This window comes from Salvia hispanica, chromosome 3 (genome assembly GCF_023119035.1).
Source record: "Salvia hispanica cultivar TCC Black 2014 chromosome 3, UniMelb_Shisp_WGS_1.0, whole genome shotgun sequence".
NCBI classification, from domain to species: domain Eukaryota; kingdom Viridiplantae; phylum Streptophyta; class Magnoliopsida; order Lamiales; family Lamiaceae; genus Salvia; species Salvia hispanica.
In genome coordinates this window covers 54,681,876-54,700,512 of record NC_062967.1, presented here as the reverse complement: position 1 = coordinate 54,700,512, position 18,637 = coordinate 54,681,876, and the positions used below count along the sequence as shown (strand labels likewise).

At 36.2% G+C, this 18,637-nt stretch overlaps 1 long non-coding RNA gene across 1 annotated transcript; it reads left to right on the top strand.

Annotated features, from left to right (window-relative positions):
- The first annotated feature begins 1,991 nt into the window (after window positions 1-1,991).
- LOC125211210 lies at window positions 1,992-2,558 on the top strand. Its single transcript, XR_007174479.1, has 2 exons — window positions 1,992-2,136; window positions 2,230-2,558. It is a non-coding gene; the product is annotated as an uncharacterized LOC125211210 (long non-coding RNA).
- The last annotated feature ends 16,079 nt before the right edge of the window (window positions 2,559-18,637 follow it).

The following is an 18,637-nucleotide window of genomic DNA, read 5'->3' as shown; positions in this document are numbered from 1 at the left end:
TTTTTACTGATATAAAATATTCAAGTTTTATATAGCAGTTATTGAGATATAAAATATGCATATATTCAGGTGAGTTTGAATAAAAAACTTCAACATATAAAGATATTCAGATTTTTATTTTTACGTTTTAAATATAAACATACTCATAGTAAACTTTTTAAAAGAACAAGAATTAACGCTTCCTTCAACTATTAGTTATCGCCTTATCGGGCTATATATGTAATAGCGGAGAAAATTTAATGTTATAAATGAAAATTTGAACCATATGATAAAGTATTCACAATGACAAAAGTAGTTAGACCATATATGTGATACCAATCCCGTGATTTTCCAATTAATCCAGCATAAAATGCCAAATGTATATCATTTTCAAGCTATGTAAAAAATTGCACGTATTTCTCACATTGGTTTTGCCCGTGCGGCCGTCCACCTCCTATCTCGCGACTTTATTACACCTATATTGATAAATAAATTGAATATATACTCCCTCCGTCCATTATAAATGAATCGTTTAATTTGACATTAATTTTAATGCATAATTAGTAAAGTAAAAGAGAAAGACAAAAAGTAGTTGAAATGTGTAATGAATGGTGGAGCCCATAAATAATAAAAGTAAAAGAGAATGAGAAAAAGGTTGTCATAAATGGATATGGACTATTTTTATGAGACGGAGGAAAAAGGAAATATGGTCTACTGCTCTATTTCTATGGGATGGAGAGAGTATCAAAATTGAAATTATTTAACTAATTATAAAAGAATATCGTTCACCATCCACAATGTTACATCATTTTGATTGACTCCCGATAGTGTCACATAAGCAAGTTATCATGCTCTGATTGTGTCATTATATTGATTATTTGCAAAGCCTTAGAAAATAAATAGTTTAATACTCCTTTCATCCCAATTAAGTTGGGACAAAACTTTAGGATATTTGAAAAGTAAGAGAGATTAATAGATGAGATAAATAAAGGATAAATTAGATGATGGAAAAAGTAAAAAGTTTTTTTTTTAAAAAGAAAATGACTTTATTTAATTTAGACATCCAAAAATAAATACGACTCAACTTAACTGGAATGAGAGAGTAGTAATTTACCAACCTATTTTAAAGTTGGTATGCAAAATCAAAATTTGAACACAAATTTAAGAACTTACAATACCCTAATTGCAAATATGTCGACAGAGATTACAAGAAAAATAAAATGAATCCATATGTTCAATAAAGAAAGTAAACTATAAGCTGTCAATTTTGAAGCGGTACATGTCACAATTAGATCGAACCAAATGAATCAAACTTTCAATATCTAAAATATATATATATATATATATATATATATATATAGGGATGTATTCATATCAAAACGCTAAGTATGAGTAAAACTTAAAATACTTGCAGTCCATTGGATCGTGTGATCTAACGGTCAGATTAATGCCACGTGTCATCTAATAATGTAGATTTTTAGCCTAATAATGTACATATGATAATAATGTAACATTTTAGTCTAATAATGTACATTTCCATTCTAATAATGTACCTCGGCGAATAATGTACATTTTTAGTATAATAATGTAGCTTATCACAGCCATCCAATCTAAGGATCCAAGGGCTGTGATTTGTGTTGTGTTTTACACTGAGATGCTGTTATGACCCTAACATACCCCTATATATATATATATATATATATGCAAACTCTAAATATTGTACAAACTCCAAACTATGATCTGGACCGTTAGAAAATATCAACAGATCATGAAATAATAGCAACAAAAAATGTAAACACAATGTCAACGGTTGATGTTGTGTTGAAATTGTGTTGACATTGTATTGATATTGTATTGATATCAGAATCTTGAAATTTTAGACTGAGTTGACATTATGTTGATATTGTGTTGAAAAAGTTTGGAGTTTGTACAATATATGGGTTTGCATTTTATCACTACCCTATATATATATAGGTTTACTAGGAGTGTTTCCCTTGGCAGGCTTCTAAGCTTCAGCTATACACAGCCAATTGTAGACAGAGAAAATGACTTCCTTAATTTCTCCTAAACTATGCAACACATCTCTTCTTACTTGTAACAAACCCAAATTTTCTCAACCCCTTCAAATCAGAGCCCAAATCCGCAGAGATCATGAAGGTATAACCATTAATCTTCCACAAATTTATTATAAGTGGTTGGTATATCAATCATCATATATATATATATTAATTATTATCAAACTTTTTTTAGGCAGATCTAGAAATATGGTGGACGCCAATTTACACCTACTGAAGGTGAGGATGGAGGAAATGAGGAACAAGGAGAGGCTAGAGAGATGCTGCGTAGCTGAACAAGGATGGAACTATGCAGCTGTTGAAACCTTCAGAACTAAAAGTGATAATAATAATAATGATATTATTCCTCAAGAATTTGTTGAGCTTTTGGGAGTGGTTGGTGCAACTTTTGGATTTACAATTTCTGGTTGCACCTTTTGCATCTACCTCATTTCCTTTCTGCTTCATTTGTACCAGTGACTTCTTCTTGTAGATTAAACCATTAAATATTTTTTATTTTTTAAATTTCTCTTTGTTCAGGTATATTTTATCTTGATGTTTAGAGAACCACTGTTTCTAATAACTCATTATATTTTTTTATATTCTTGTATGTCTATGGGTAATTTTAGCAGTGAATATGTACCAGATTTTTCTTCCATTCTTGATTTTCCTTTTACCAGTTTAATATCAGATAAATGTCTATGATTATAGATATACATATAGGGAGTGATAGATCAAGAAAAATAATGTTTGGACGCAAATAACTATTAACAGCTGTCACACCCGTCCAATCTAATGATAGAAAAAATGGTTGCTCGAGACTGGGGAAGGATATAAGAAGAGAGGAAGAAAGGGGAATTGAAACAACATTATACTTGGACAAAATTAGATAATCAACATAATTTATTTAATAATTTAAAGATATATCACAGTAATCGAGTTTAAATTATCTCACGCGAAGCGCATTATTCAAAATAATTAATAGTCTTAGCGGAAGCAATCAAAAGAAAAGAATGACGTCATGTATGAAGAATGACTCAATCTGTACAAGATAACGAGCAGACTTCAGAGGCTCCACTCAACACCCACCACGACACGTCATAGCTCAACCTGTAAGAAAAAACACATGCAGGACTGAGTACATTCACTGAGTACTGAATGTACTCAGTGAACACTTGCCGAAATAATATTTGCATAAAATAATTGTCAAGACAATTTGAGTGACCTTGGGGTTTAGCTTTAAAAGGGACTCAAGCACACAAAAAATACTTCCATTTTCATCAAAGTCGGTCGCACAACCTTTTTGCGTTGGCCATACACTATCTGAAATAAACTCATGAATCGGAAATATGGCCACATTCCAAACGGTCACTGGACCGGCCAAGTGTGCGGCAAGTAGCTCACGGTTCCCACATGGTGTACACTAGTCTAAGCGGGGTTTGCGGCCCACACTTAAACCTGAATTTGATTAAACATCTAGCAAAGCCAGACAACAGCAAAAAGCCAGGCAGATAGGTATTCCAGAAAATCCAAAACACGGCATGACAATAATTAATTTCACGTCAAAGTATTTAGCATCATTGGGAACAAAACCCAAAATATTTCATGAATGGTGCTTCTAAAATGAAAACAAAGCCCACCTTGTTCGCTAAAAAAATTAATAAAAACTTAAATATTCATCGTTCTGAATTTGGAGTCTCACGGAACAATGCCCTTTAGATAATTAAATAATAACACAACAGTCAACAATTATTGCGAGAAAACTTCTAATTAGAATGCATGCACCCTAATTAAAGTATTTTATCTCGTTTCTCTATTTTTGCATATTTTCGATTATTCGGCGGCCCCCCAAGGCGTCGCTTGCACCCCTGATTTCTCCGTTGGCTCTTCGCCGGTCGGCCGCTTGCACCCCTAATTTCTCCATTGGATCCTCGTATTTTCCACCACTATGTCGAATTAAATTTGAAAATTTAATTAAGCACATGATTAATTATCGCACTATCTTTCCTCGAAATAAATTAATTCGGACTTGGGATAAAATTATTCATCCTTCGAATTATTCCGGAATTAATAAAAAAAAAAAGCAAGAATTATTTAATTAAAACAGCCCAAGGATTTAAAACCCAAGCCCAAAAACTAGAAAGACAGCCCACCTTATTCCTCCAAAAAAAAAAGGGGCCCAACAAGAATACTCCTTAAATTAATTAGAATTAGAAGCCCATGTGATTAGCCACTATTAGGGGTGGGTCGATACGATATATCGTATCGAAAATGTTGTATCGTGTTTCGTATCGAAAATATCGATATGAAAGAATTTCATATCGTTATCGTATCGAAAGTTTCGATATATCGAACTTTCGATATGGATAATATCAATATCGTTATCGTATCGATATTTCGATATATCGTAAGATCGATACGATACATCGAAATATCGTTATCGTATCGAATACCTATATATCGAATAGTATAATTTCAAAACTGAAAAATAACACAAAAATTAATAAAACTTCTAAATAATAAAATAAATAGTATTCTTATTAGGGTTTCATATATATATTTTCTAAATATATGAATGAATTAAATGGATTTATATATATTTATAATTTTAAACTTCAATATGTATTGAATTTCAATATGTTTCGATATATTTGATATAAAACGATATATCGCGATATAAGGAAATTTATATCGTTATTGTATCGGAAACTTACGATACGATATCGTATCGTATCGAATATTACGATATACCAAAAATTCGATAATTTTTCGATATTTTTCAATACGATACGAGCGATATATCATTTTTTCGGTATTTTTCCCCAGCCCTAGCCACTATACCCCATTACCGTCCGCCATCGCCGTTTCGACACCGCCCCGACGATTGGAGTTCCCCTCGACGTCTGCGGTCTCCCCTCTTCGTTGATTCCCCTCCGTCGCTGCAGCGAGAGGGGATGGTCTCCGTTCAGCCGCTGCTGCTCAATTATCGCTCGGAAAATTAAGGTGCTCTCAATGGTGTCTCTGCAATGATTTGGTTATAAGTTGTGGTTGTTAAGAACCGATAAGACGGATGGGTAATACTTGCTTTCGTTTGGATTGTTTGTGGAAATGAGTTTGCAAATTGTGATTGTGAGTATGAAGGAATGGAAGGAAGAGTTTAGGAAAGCCGTTGGGTGATCGAGGGGAAGTTAATTGGATTAATTTTTTGACATAACTCCCTGCCTGCAGGTAATGGCTACGGAGCTGGTTCTTATTCCTGGAGCATTTTTACGCTGGGAAGGAGTAGACAGAACCAATCCTCTTGACTTCGTGGTGAAAAAGTGTTGAGTAAAGAGAAGAGAAGCTATTTATCAATATTCAAATATCGTCTATTGACAATCACATTAACTATTACGAGTATTCATACCTCAAAAATGTTTTAAAATTCATTAATTATAAAAAGTTGAAAAATGAGATTTTTTTCATGTCACAAAATTAAGTGATAATATTGAAGGTCGAGTTATATTTAAAAAATTCATAAAAAATATATATAGTAAAGATACTTGTGAAAAATATAAATATGTGATAAGTTTATTAAAAATATGTCCCTTAAATGTATTGAGGGTATTTTCGTCCGAATAAACTTGAAAATAGTAAAAAAGTATTTAGATTTATATTAACTCATAGTTGACGGATTTCAAATGATATTTTAAAAATTCACGGACCTAAAATGATACATTGACAAAGTTCGTGGACCAAAAAAAATTCCCTCTAAATATTATATCAATGGCGTGATCAAAACAAAATAATAACAATAATAAATGCTTTATATATAATTGATTTAAAATCAAATTATTTTTAAAATAATAGAATCTTAACACTAACCGATTAAATTATACTTCATTCATTCCAAGGTAGTTGAGTTGTGTTCCTTATGGATTGTGAAGATTTTAGTTCCTTATGAACATTTTGTTCGTTGTTTGTTTCGTACTTTTGTTTCTACTTATGAAAATGTATGTTTCTGGTCCCCAAAGCTTATGAACTACTACCTCTGTCCCGCATTAACTGTCACATTTATTTTTCTGCACTCGTTTTGTAAAATGATACTACCTCCATCTTCCAAAATTTATCCCACTTGCACGAGTTTTAAGAAATGTAATGGAAAATGAGTTGAAAAGGTTAGTGGATTGTAGATCCTACTTTTATAATAAAATGTGAGTAGGAATGAGTTAGTGGAATATGAGGTCCACTACCAAAAATGGTAAAAGTAAAATGAGACAAATTTTGGGGGACGGACGGAAATGGAAAAATGGAACAAATTTTCAGGGACGGAGGTAGTAGTAATAAATAGTTGAAGTCGAGAAATAATAAAATAAGAGAGTAAATAAGGTAGAGAAGAGTCTTCTTTACATTATTCTCTCTCTTACTAATAATTTCTCCACTTTAACTAATTTATTACTTATCATTTTTACAAAATGAGTGCAAAAAGATAAATATGACAGTTAATGCGGGACAGAGATAGTTCTATTTATTTATTGTAAATCTAAGTCGTGTGAGTAATTTATGCTTCTTTTCACAAATTACAAATGTATTAAATTGTGTTTCAAATAGGAAAATTTTTTTAGATTAGGACTAGAGAATCATGTTTCTTTTTTTATAAAGTGTATATAATGATGGATGTGTTTTTTTTTAATTGTTTATAATTTTAATTCATTATTTGAAAATTGTCTTGGCTCGTAGCACATGTGATAAACTAGTTGGTAAAGTAAGAGAGACGAGAAGGGTAATTAAAATAGTGTTATTGGACAGTGGGACCCACATTATTATTATTCCCTCCGTCCAAGATATTAGACTCATATATCATTTTGGGATGTCCCAACATACTTGACCCATTTCTGTTTATGTTAAAAATTTATTTATTACCAACTCCACTTACACCACTAAACAACATCTCCTAAATTCCTGTGCCCAAAAGAATGGAGTCTAATATCTTGGGACGGAGGGAGTAGTATATAATGGTTGACCCTATTGGTATAAGTTGTAAATAAATTAGATTGACACATGTGAGTAATGAGTTTGGAAGAACATTTCATAATGAAAATGAGATATTTTTATATGAGACGGACGAAAAAGGAAAGTATCCTTATTTTTATGGGACGGAGGGAGTATATAACTATTTCCTCTGTCCCTAATAACTTTTCACCATTTGACCCGACACGAGTTTTAAAAAAATGAATAGAAAATGGGCTGGAAATGTTAGTGGTATATGGGTTCTATTTTTATTATATTAGTTTTATAATAATAAAATGTGAGTAAGAATGAATTAGTGGAATGTGAAGTCCACGTAAAAGTGAAATGTGTCAAATATTTAGGGACGGACGAAAATGAAAATAAGTGATAAGTTGGGAGTATTCCATAAGTAAAAGAATTTTTGTATTTCATTTCATTGAGAGTACAAGTTTTAGTAAAGTGATACTCCAATGTATAAGCGTGGAAATAGGGAGGTAGTTTTGCCAACAAATTTGGATGGAATGGAGAGAGATACGCTGCCAATCGAAAGGAAAGATTTGGAGGAAGATATGGTGGGGTGAGGCAGTTACACTAGAGCTTGAAGTTCTCGGCAGAAGTAGTTCATGTTAGGTTTGGTATACTGAAAAACATGTTTCGAGCAAGTTTCGCTCGAATAGAATCTTGCTTGTATACGTAAAACTCTATAATCCACTTTTAACCCAATTCAGTATTATTCGAGCAGTTTCGCACGAATAGAATCAGTATATTATTACATTGTGTTTGCTTGTGCATTTATAAGATGTTTTATAAACATTTAAATGTATAAGAAGCAAACAAAGTCTAAGTCTTTTGCTTAGTAGACTGGTTGTGGGCGTCGTCCACTTTAAGGTAACACAGTCGGTTCTATGCAATGCTTTGCAAAAGAAAAAGAAGAATTTCACAACCCATATAGGCTTAGACTACCTATCGTGAAAGGTTGCAATGTCAGTCCGATTATTTCTAAGCCTTTCTGAAATAAGATGACGTTGGTGTGGTATAGCACTGAATGGATCTAACAGCAAGACGTGTCTTTATGCTATCTACTGAAAGACTAGGTCTTGATAAAATACTATTTCTTAATCTACATATGTTAGCATTGAGCATACGGTATTGATTATGCACTACTTTGACTTATCAAATGGTGCGGGTTTTTCGCAACCCAATAATCCTGATATATTGGATAGTGGTGATTAATATCTAGCATTGCTAGGATTGCTATTATGTTGAATCGCACACGAGGTGAGTCTCGTTTGATAATGTCCTCAAGAGGAGCTCGAATAAGGTTTTATTATTCAGGAAACTGGCTAGTTGGAGTTTTACTACTCTATGAATAATAAATGAGTGTTTCTTGCTAAGACCACTCTTGGAATTAATAAGATGTTAATTAATTAAGTCCATAGCAGACATTAATTAATTAATGGACATTTATATCTTAAGCGCGGGAAATAAATAATAAACAAAACGGAAGCCCGGATTACTTATAATTTCGGATTTGGATGGGGAGTGCAATATTACTTCTGTAGTGGCTGCTCGTAATATTCCAATATAAGCTTGTATTAAATTGTGGGTTCAAATTTAATTAGTAAAAAGCTAATTGAGGGAGCCCATATCCAAAACCTTCCATAGATCCCTGACTGGGCCGAATATGAACTTAATATAAATAGGAGAATAAATGAGACAGAATTATTGAGTGTGTTGTAGACATAAAATTCTGTAATGCTAGATCTGATGGTCGTGCTTAGGCAACATTAGGCGACCATGCCATTATGTGGTCTCGGGACTATTCGTCGGTGTTGTGACCAATGACGGACCCAGGTTGGGTCGGTGGGGTCGGCCGATCCCACCGTTCGTCCATGAATGTCACCGGAATATGCCATTACCCGACCCTTCGACACTCAAAAGCCCTACCTCCAACCCCGCGGCGTCATCTCCTCGGCAGTGAAAAAAACTGAAAAATTAGAGAAACAAAGAAGGAAAGAGAAATATAGAAAACCAGTGGATCAATTTGGCATAAAGAAAGTGGAGAGATGGAGAATTATTGAAAGTAGAGAATTTGGGGAAGAAGATAGCGGTGGAAGAAATATCAGATTTGGTTTGATACTCGTTTATTAAGATTCTGTATTTCGAGATGTAGATTGAGTTGGGGATTTGGGATTTTGTAAATGAATTTTTTAAAATATTCTGAATCATTATATTCATTTTGCTTAAATTTATTTTAAGGCATCACTTAATTTTATAAGTTTCTTCATGTTTTGTTAATTACTATAGTATAATTTTATAAAATTTCAGTAGATACAAAACAAATAAATATATTTGCTTATCATAATTTATTAAATATCATTATTTAAAAAAATAATTTTTAAAATAGTATATAAGTATTAATATTTACTATGTCAGACCCCACGAGCTTTGTATCCTACGTCTGTCATTGGTTGTGACCAGTAAAATTGCCAAAGTTTTAATGCGTATTAACCTCTTATGGAGGGTACAAAATTTTATTTTTACTGTTGTAAGATTTTGAAAAGTTTTATGGTTAGTCTACTCAATTTCCTTACATAAGTTTATGACAAATAGTAAATTTTTCTGTTTGCAGTGCAATAAAATCCGTCAAGATGTCTTTTAATCCTCTTTCCGCAATACTCAAAGAAAACAAACTCGAGGGCTAAAATTACATAGAATGGAAACAAAATTTGGATATCGTTCTCACAGCAGAAGAGTACAAGTTTGTGCTCACTACTCCACAGCCTCCAGTTCCCGCGGCTAGTGCAGCGGTGGGAGTTCAGAATGCGCATAAACGGTGGCATAAGGCGAATGAGATGGCTAAGTGCTACATGTTGGCATCTATGTCCTCAGCACTGAAGCATCAGAATTCTGTCATGGCAACTGCCGCCGAGATTATGCAAAATCTTGCAAATCTTTTTGGTACTCATAATCGAACGACTAAGTCTCAAGCTTTTCGGAGTATCATGACGAAGACTATGAAGGAAGGCACATCTGTGATAATGAGCCACCTCAACCAGATTGAGGTTTTGGGAGGGACGATTGATCCCGAGTCCTAGATTACTATAATCCTTCAAAGTCTCCCCTCTAGCTTCCAGCAGTTCAAGATCAACTTTGAGATGAACAAGCGGGATTACACTTTGGCTGAGCTGCTGACTGAGCTTCAGTCGGCGGAGGACCTCATGGTTCAGGCTAAGGTAGCTATGCTGAGTTTGGCACCTAATTCCTCTGGCCCTAAGCCTCGCGCAGGAAAGAAAAAGGCGCCGAACCCAGTTGCAGCTAAGAATGCTAAGGGAAAGAAGAAGAAGAAGGCCGACAAGATGCCTACTGGAAAATGCTTCAAGTGTGGAGAGAAAGGTCATTGGAAGCCAGATTGTCCTAAAAAGGGTAAGGCTACAGGTATGCACCACGCTCTAGTAGTCGACTCATGTTTGGCTTCGACATCTACTCATACGTGGGTTATTGATACTGGAGCAACTGATCATATATGTTTTGATCCTGACTTAATACAGGTGACAAGATGGTTACATGATCGTGAGATCGAAGTCTAGCTGGACGACGCTACTAAAGTGGCAGCCGTTGCAGTGGGAGACGCTTATTTACGTTTTAGTAGTGATAGATTTTTTATTTTGAAGAATGTTTTGTTGATACCTTCTTTTAGAAGAAATTTAATTTCAGTTTCTAATTTGTCTTTTGATGGATATTGGATTTCTTTTAATAACAATTGCGTTATTAAGAAATATGGTTCTTAAATATGTCGTGGTATTGATAAGTCGTATTCTAAGCCTTGGTATCTGGTCAGTATGTCGTGAAATGCATGTATTATCTGCAAAACAGTTGCTTAAGTGTGCAGGATTTAAGGATCCAAGTCAGTAGGAGACGATTCGGGTGACGCAAGTGAAAAGGGCGCCAGAAGGGTGCGATACTGACCAGGATGCATGCCAGAGAAAAGGCTCGAGATGGAGAAGGAGGATAGCTGGGATGATCATTGACAAGGGCAAAAAGGTCAAAACGCGGGAGAAGTCTACCCTAAAAGCAAGGGCAAGCCTCCCTATAAAAGAAGCCACTTGGAGAGAGAGAAGGAGTTCGGACAATCACACTTAGAGTTGGTTCCTTAGAGTTCGGTTAGAAGTTCTCGGTTCTCAACACACTTAGTAGAATTTTCTCTAGAAGATCGGTCCTTCAGCATTATCCTACCTCTCGTTCCTCGCCACAGCCATGGTCACTTGAAGTCGAAGAGTTTGCTAGAGAAGTCATCAGTCCGCCGTTCCAGCCAGTTATCGTAGCAGTGTAGTAGTATCATCGCCCGGAGTGGCAAAAACAATCTTAATCGCTTTCTTAGTTTAAAGTTTACTTGTTTTCGTCGTTAGTTATTTGCAAACACCCATCGTTGTTGCTCTTTTAAAGTACTTTGTTATTTTCCAACATTTACATTATGAAGTTTCTATTTCGCATGTCACTTTGGTTCGAGTTTGCTTCAATCTGCCTAGGAAAGTTAGATTTAGTTATTGCTTTCAATTTCTAAGTGTTTTCTTATCGATAGTTGTTGATTCAAGTTGTAGCCATGTTTAGTCAAGTTTTCGTGCATGAGTTTCTTTTCTGCGCCGTGATTACCACCTTGCATGTCAGTCAGTAGAAGTAAAGTTGCAGTTTCACCGTCTAATTTAAGTTTGAGCATTTAAATCGATGGATCTTGAGTTCGAATTTGTGAATCTGAAGTTCAGTCATGGTATTTGTGTTTATCTGAATTCTGTTAATACTTGGTGAAGAAGAAAACGTCAAAATCAACTTTATTGGACCACTTTTACTTTTAAGTTTCTTTTGCTTTTGTTCCCTACTTTTCAGATGTACTATCCAGACCTGTCAGAGAGCCCCCAGCCATCAGATATACCTTGTTGTCTAATTTTCCTCTTTTAGTAACTGTCTACTCTTCATATGTCTCTGAAACACCTTGTCCCCGATTTTCACGAGCACCCCCACATGTCTGTTATTTTTATGCCTACTAGTCAGTAGAGTACCTCCGTTATTTCCTGTCTAGGTAAAATCTCAACCCAAGCGTGGTAGCTAACCAAAACACCCAGGAAAGTCACCGCAGTTATCAAAACGTGTCCATCCTCGTGGGAATCGACCCTTACCTCCATTATACTAATCAGTAGAAGTGGGTTGAGGAAATTTGTTTGAAGCCAGGTCCCGGTTATCGTACCAACGACTCAGCTGGGTCGGGAATTTCTTCCTAATCAGTTGGATACACTCCAATTCACATACGAAAACCAAGGGGAAGAAAACCTAGGCCGTCAAAATGGCGCCGTTGCCGGGGATGGATGTCGTTCATACCTGTTATTGTGTGTGATCTTTTTGGTGTACATACTGTTTATAATTTTTCTTTTCTTTTTGTTTTCAGTTTATGAGAAGTGGCTCGGCTCCTGGCCAGTGGAGACCAAGGATACTTCCCCGAGGAACAATACTCGTTACCACTCGTTCTGGCCTGTCGACAGCACTGTCCGACCTAGGCACGAATAGCGACGAAGAAAAAGAGGAGTTAGAGTACCATCTCCCGGAGCTTCCACCCCAACCAGTAGGAACACTAGTAAGGATGGCTGACCAAGGTGAGGACGATCCCGAGCTCGCAACACTTACCGCACACGCCGACGGAGATCCTCCACAAGCCATAGTGGTCACCCCAGGCCAGACCGCCTGTGATGTGAAACCCCACATGATTGCAATCCTACCGACGTACTATGGGAAGAGTTATGAAGGACCCTACGAGTTCTTAAATGAGTTCTGCAAGATCTATAAGGCGCAGAGGCGGCCAGCAGGAGCGAGCGAAGACGACTACAGACTGAAGGCCCTACCTTTTGTCCTAAAGGGAGAGGCCAACACTTGGTTCATGCGCCTGCCAGCAGACTCTATCAATACATGGGCCGACTTCAAGTCAGTTTTCCTAGCCGAGTTCTTCCCGTCTTCAAAGACAAGCGCATTGAAGAGGAAAATATCGTGCATAAGGTAAGAATATGATGAAACCCTGAGCGAGTATTGGGAGAAGTACATGAGCCTTCTGGAGTCATGCCCCAACCATCGCATGAAGGAGATAGAGGTGCACCACACCTTCTATGAAGGGATGAACAAAGAAACCAAGGATCTGGCGAATTCATCATCTGGAGGCGATTTCACCTAGTTGAGAGTAAGTGAAGCCAAGAAGGTGTTACGCAAGCTGTTGAATGCGAAGAAGACGTACGACAACGCGAGAGATGGGTACAGGAGATAAAGGGTAGCGAATGCTTCGGCTACTGACCAGGAGGAACGGATGGATTTGAAGATGGAGGAATTAAAGAAGGAATTGCTGACTGCAATCAAGCAGAACACTCCACCACCTTCTCCGACTGGAGGCAAAGAGGCCCCATCACTACCATATGATCAGCCGGACAACTCGTGGATGTGGAGCAAGCAAATGCCGCAGGATACTACAATTCCAACGGTAATTGGATTCCGGGGAAGCAAAGAGATGCACCGTGGAGGGACCACCAAAATTTCCGATGGGGAGATGGAAATCAGAATCGGGAACCAAAATCAGGCTCCAAACCAACCCAACCCCCACCCGAACCAAAATCCCAACCGTGGCCCAACAAACCCTGACTACCAGTCTAAGCTGGGTAGGAAGGAACCGACATCCTCAGAACCAAAACTCTCAAAACCAGAACCCAAACCCTACCTATGTGCCACCCCATCAGCGAAACAACCAAAACCAGAACCAGAACCAAAACCAGAACCAATTTAACCCAGGACCTCAACATAACACCCACCACCAAAACCAAAGTCAGTACCAGCACAACCACGACCAGTATAACCCTCCTGCCCAGTATAACCAGTACCCACCGAACCAAAACCAACAAAATTTCTCAGGCTACCAGTCAAACCCACCACCTCAGTATAACCAGCATCAGAGCTCGAACAATTCCATTACCCAAACAGGTCGAGGAGGTCCATGGAGGACATGATGGGGGAGATGCTTGCCTCGCAGCAAAGCATTAAAAATGTCTTGCAGTCCAGTAATGAAACAATGCAAGGAATGCAAAGTGCCCAGAAGGAGCATAGGACAAATATGGATATGACGAACAGGCAGTTGGCCCAGCTCGCTAACTCGGTGGGCGAAATGAAAGGGAACTCGGGGAAACTCCCATCTACAGTCCATGTACCGGAAAAGACAAATGTGAGCAAGATTACACTGCGGTCCGGAACAACTTACAATGGACCTCAGCTCAAGAACCCTGTTGGGGAGTCTAATAGAGAAAGGGTGCTGGGTGATACCATCTCAGCGGAAGAACTCAAAAGGCCTCTGCCTCAGATGGAGGATCCGTTTTTTCTAAACGAGGAGCCTACCGTGGAAGGAAAGGAGGGAGAAACACAACCTGGAAATGAGCAACCGGAAGGAACAATTGCCCCATCGGAATTTCAAACCCAGGAGGCACCAAAGGAAAAGCCACAAGGACTGACTGGAGAGGCTAAGGGAGAAAAACCGTTTCCATATCGGTTTGTGACAAAAAGGAAGAAGGAAAACCCCGTGGATTTCATGTCGATCTTTGGGAAGTTTATAAAAGAATTTTATAAAAGAATTTATAAAAGAATTTATAAAAGATCTTTGGGAAGCCGTGAGACTAATGTTGGGGTTTGGTGCCCCTTGCACAGCGGAAGACTTGTACAAATAAATAAATCAGACACGGATCTATTTGACCGATTATGCGATTAATCAATTCACATGTTAAACAGATAATTGCATGCTAGAACGCAAATAATTCATGCTCAAAGAAAGTAGACCCTAAAACATGAATTCTACGGTTTAGAGTTACCGATTTGATTCTCCAAAGAATCGTCGATTGCTCGCGCCTTCTCCACGTGATGATCTTCAATACTAGACCACGGATCTTCTCTCTGGTTCCCGAACTGTATCTCGATATCAGGGTGGGCTGATCTCATCAAAATACTAGGACTCGAATAAAGAAGACAGAAGAAATCCTTTTGGGAAAAGGAGTAGAATTCGAAAATTCCTACAGCTGGGAAGCTGAAATTTTCGAAAATTACAAATAATGAAATTGTGATTATTCTGTCTCCTTTATTCTCCTATTTATATTAAGTTCCTTTTGGGCCCAGACAGGGATCTATGGAAGGTTTTGGATATGGGCTTGCCCAATTAGCTTTTTACTAATTAAATTGAACCCACAATTTAATATAAGCTTATATTGGAATATTACGAGCAACCACTACAGAAGTAATATTGCACTCCCCATCCAAATCCGAAATTACAAGTAATCCGGGTTTCCATTATTTATATTATTTATTTCCCGCGCTTAAGATATAAATGTCCATTAATTAATTAATGTCTGCTATGGACTTAATTAATTAACATCTTATTAATTCCAAGAGTGGACTTAGCAAGAAACACTTATTTATTATTCATAGAGTAATAAAACTCCAACTGGCCAGTTTTCCGAATAATAAAACCTTGTTCGAGCTCCTCTTGAGGACATTATCAAACGAGACTCACCTCGCGCACGATTCAACATAATAGCAATCCTAGCACCGCTAGATATTAATCACCACTACCCAATATATCAGGATTATTGGGTTGCGAAAAACCCGCACCATTTGATAAGTCAAAGTAGTGCATAATCAATACCGTATGCTCAATGCTAACGTATGTAGATTAAGAAATAGTTATTTATCAAGACCTAGTCTTTCAGTAGATAGCATAAAGACACGTCTTGCTGTTAGATCCATTCAGTGCTATACCACACCAACGTCATCTTATTTCAGAAAGGCTTAGAAATAATCGGACTGACATTGCAACCTTTCACGATAGGTAGTCTAAGCCTATCTGGGTTGTGAAATTCTTCTTTTTCTTTTGCAAAGCATTGCATAGAACCGATTGTGTTACCTTAAAGTGGACGACGCCCACAACCAGTCTACTAAGCAAAAGACTTAGACTTTGTTTGCTTCTTATACATTTAAATGTTTATAAAACATCTTATAAATGCATAAGCAAACACAATGTAATAATATACTGATTCTATTCGTGCGAAACTGCTCGAATAATACTGTGTAACATCCCTAACCCGAAACATGCATTAATTTGCATATTATCATATTATATTGGCATTGCATATTAATTGTCATTTATACTAAATTGATACTGAGTGTGTTATAGAGGATATATTAGTTGTTATACTAGAATATATTTATTGTTGTGATGACTCAGTATAGTCGAATATATAGATAGCTTTGATTTACGGAAATAATTATAATGGTATTTTATAGTACAAATTAGTATATATATAAATTAGGTAAGTAAAATGTGTGTGTGTGCATGTGTACCATATAGTACTAGTATTTATCTACGTACGTGTATATATATATTACAAATGATAGTATTTCATAATATAAATAATGGTAGTAACATGTATATATTATGTAAAGGAGATTTGTAATAAGAAGATAAAAATGTGTGTGCACGTGTAATTTAATTGACAAATGCATGTCATTGCATTCTAGAATATTAATTAAATTTATTAATTGATTTTGGCTTACATATTACTCTTATTATAATAGAATGTATACGTGCCTTATGATGAATAAATGAAATAAAGTGGTGGATACCTGATTACAATTATACGTGCCTTGTGACAAATGAATAACCGACTAAGACTTGGTTATAAATAGGAAATCTGACATATAATAGAGGGGAGAGAGGAGTTACAAGTAAAAAAATAAAAAGAAAGAAATTAGTGAACAAGGACCGGGAGGAAACGAGGAAAAAGAAAAATAAAGGGAAGGAGGGAAGCTTTATTCCGACAAGGGAGAAATTTATAGAATGAAGAATGGACATCAGGGATTTAAATAACTGCGATAATCAGGTGTGTATAAATCACACTTTTAATTTTACATGGTTTATGTGATTAATTGCTATGTGTTAGATTGGAGTGAATATTTGAATTATATGATGTGAGCTTGAAATGGTTATGTGTTATTTGATATTGATGGTGAAATGTGATGTGGATATGTGGTTTGTGCAAAATATATGTTTACCTATAGTATTGGAATTAATTGATGGAATATATGGTTATGTAATTGGTGCAATGGATATGTTTGATGTATCATATTGGAATCATTTGAATCATGGGATTAAAGAGGATATGTGACACTCTTGCTCTGGATCTGATATACAATGGCAAAAGACCTATGGGTTATATACAATGATAATAGACCTACGGGTCAATACAAAGAGCAAAGAGGGACCTTCGTGGAAAGGTCAAATCAAAGAGGGGCCTTCGTGGAAAGGTCAAAATATGCAAAGAGGGGCCTTCGTGGAAAGGTCAAATCAAAGAGGGACCTTCGTGGAAAGGTCAAATAAATATAAGGGACCTACGGGTCGTATACAATGGAAATCCCGGGCAGATACCAGGCTTGATGTGTCACAGAATAATGAAAAGAATGGAGAGGCATATGCATATGAATGTTAAATTGTTTATAATGTTTATTACTTCCGGTGATATATTTTGATGAAAGAATGAGTTTGATATATGTGTGTGAAATTAAAGGTAAGGTTTATATGCACTGAGTTGTGGCTCATATAAACCACTAATATTTTTCAGGAATAAGATATCAATGATTCGTGGGTTGATGTGAGTTACAATTATTATAAGGGTCGGCGGCTGACGCATTTTGGCAACTTCTCTCCCTCATCATTTATGCATGTAGATAAATGTGTTATATATAGAGTGGTGAGAGGGCCCCACTGCTTTTCAGAAAGTTTTGAAATATGTACCTGATATAATATGTGGATTTTATGTAGTTGACACGTGGATTATTTATTTTAAAATTTTGAATTTATTTATAGTAAGTGCTTATGTCATAAGGGTTGAGGTGTGACATTGTCTTAGAAAGACTTCGATTCCTTCTTACATAACTATCCCATTCATTAGATGAATGCTTGGATTCGTTAATGGAGATTAGACTCCCACTACTAATCATAACCCTTTGCTCGTCTCCTTATGGTATAAACCATTGAGACTTGCTAGTCTTTCTATGTTGCACTTCTATAAGTATTCTGAATCTCTTGAAAAATCAAATGATTCTAACTCATAGTGCATCAAATAGACTTTCTCAACTCTCAAGCTATTTAACGAAATGTTAAAATCTTGATAGTCTAGATCAGTTCGAACAATTGCTAAGTATTTTCTTGGCCTTAAGACTAAGAGCCATAAATACTTTATCATTCAATGATTAAGAAGTTGATGTGTTGTTGAATACTCAACCTTGTCGCACTTATATTATTTTAATACTATGATGCCTTAAGCATCAACCATAAAACAATAGTTGAGCATTAATAGCTCCCACTGCAACAAAAACCTAACTGGATCAAGATCTCTTACTTAGAAGTTGCATTGTCATGTAAGTCATTGTCCTTCTATAAAATAGGTCAATCCAACTCACAAAGCATCTTTTCTCGCTTTAAACAAACTTTGATGACAATTCAGGCTCTCCCATTTCCATATCTAGTCTTTTGTTCAAATGAACTAGGACTT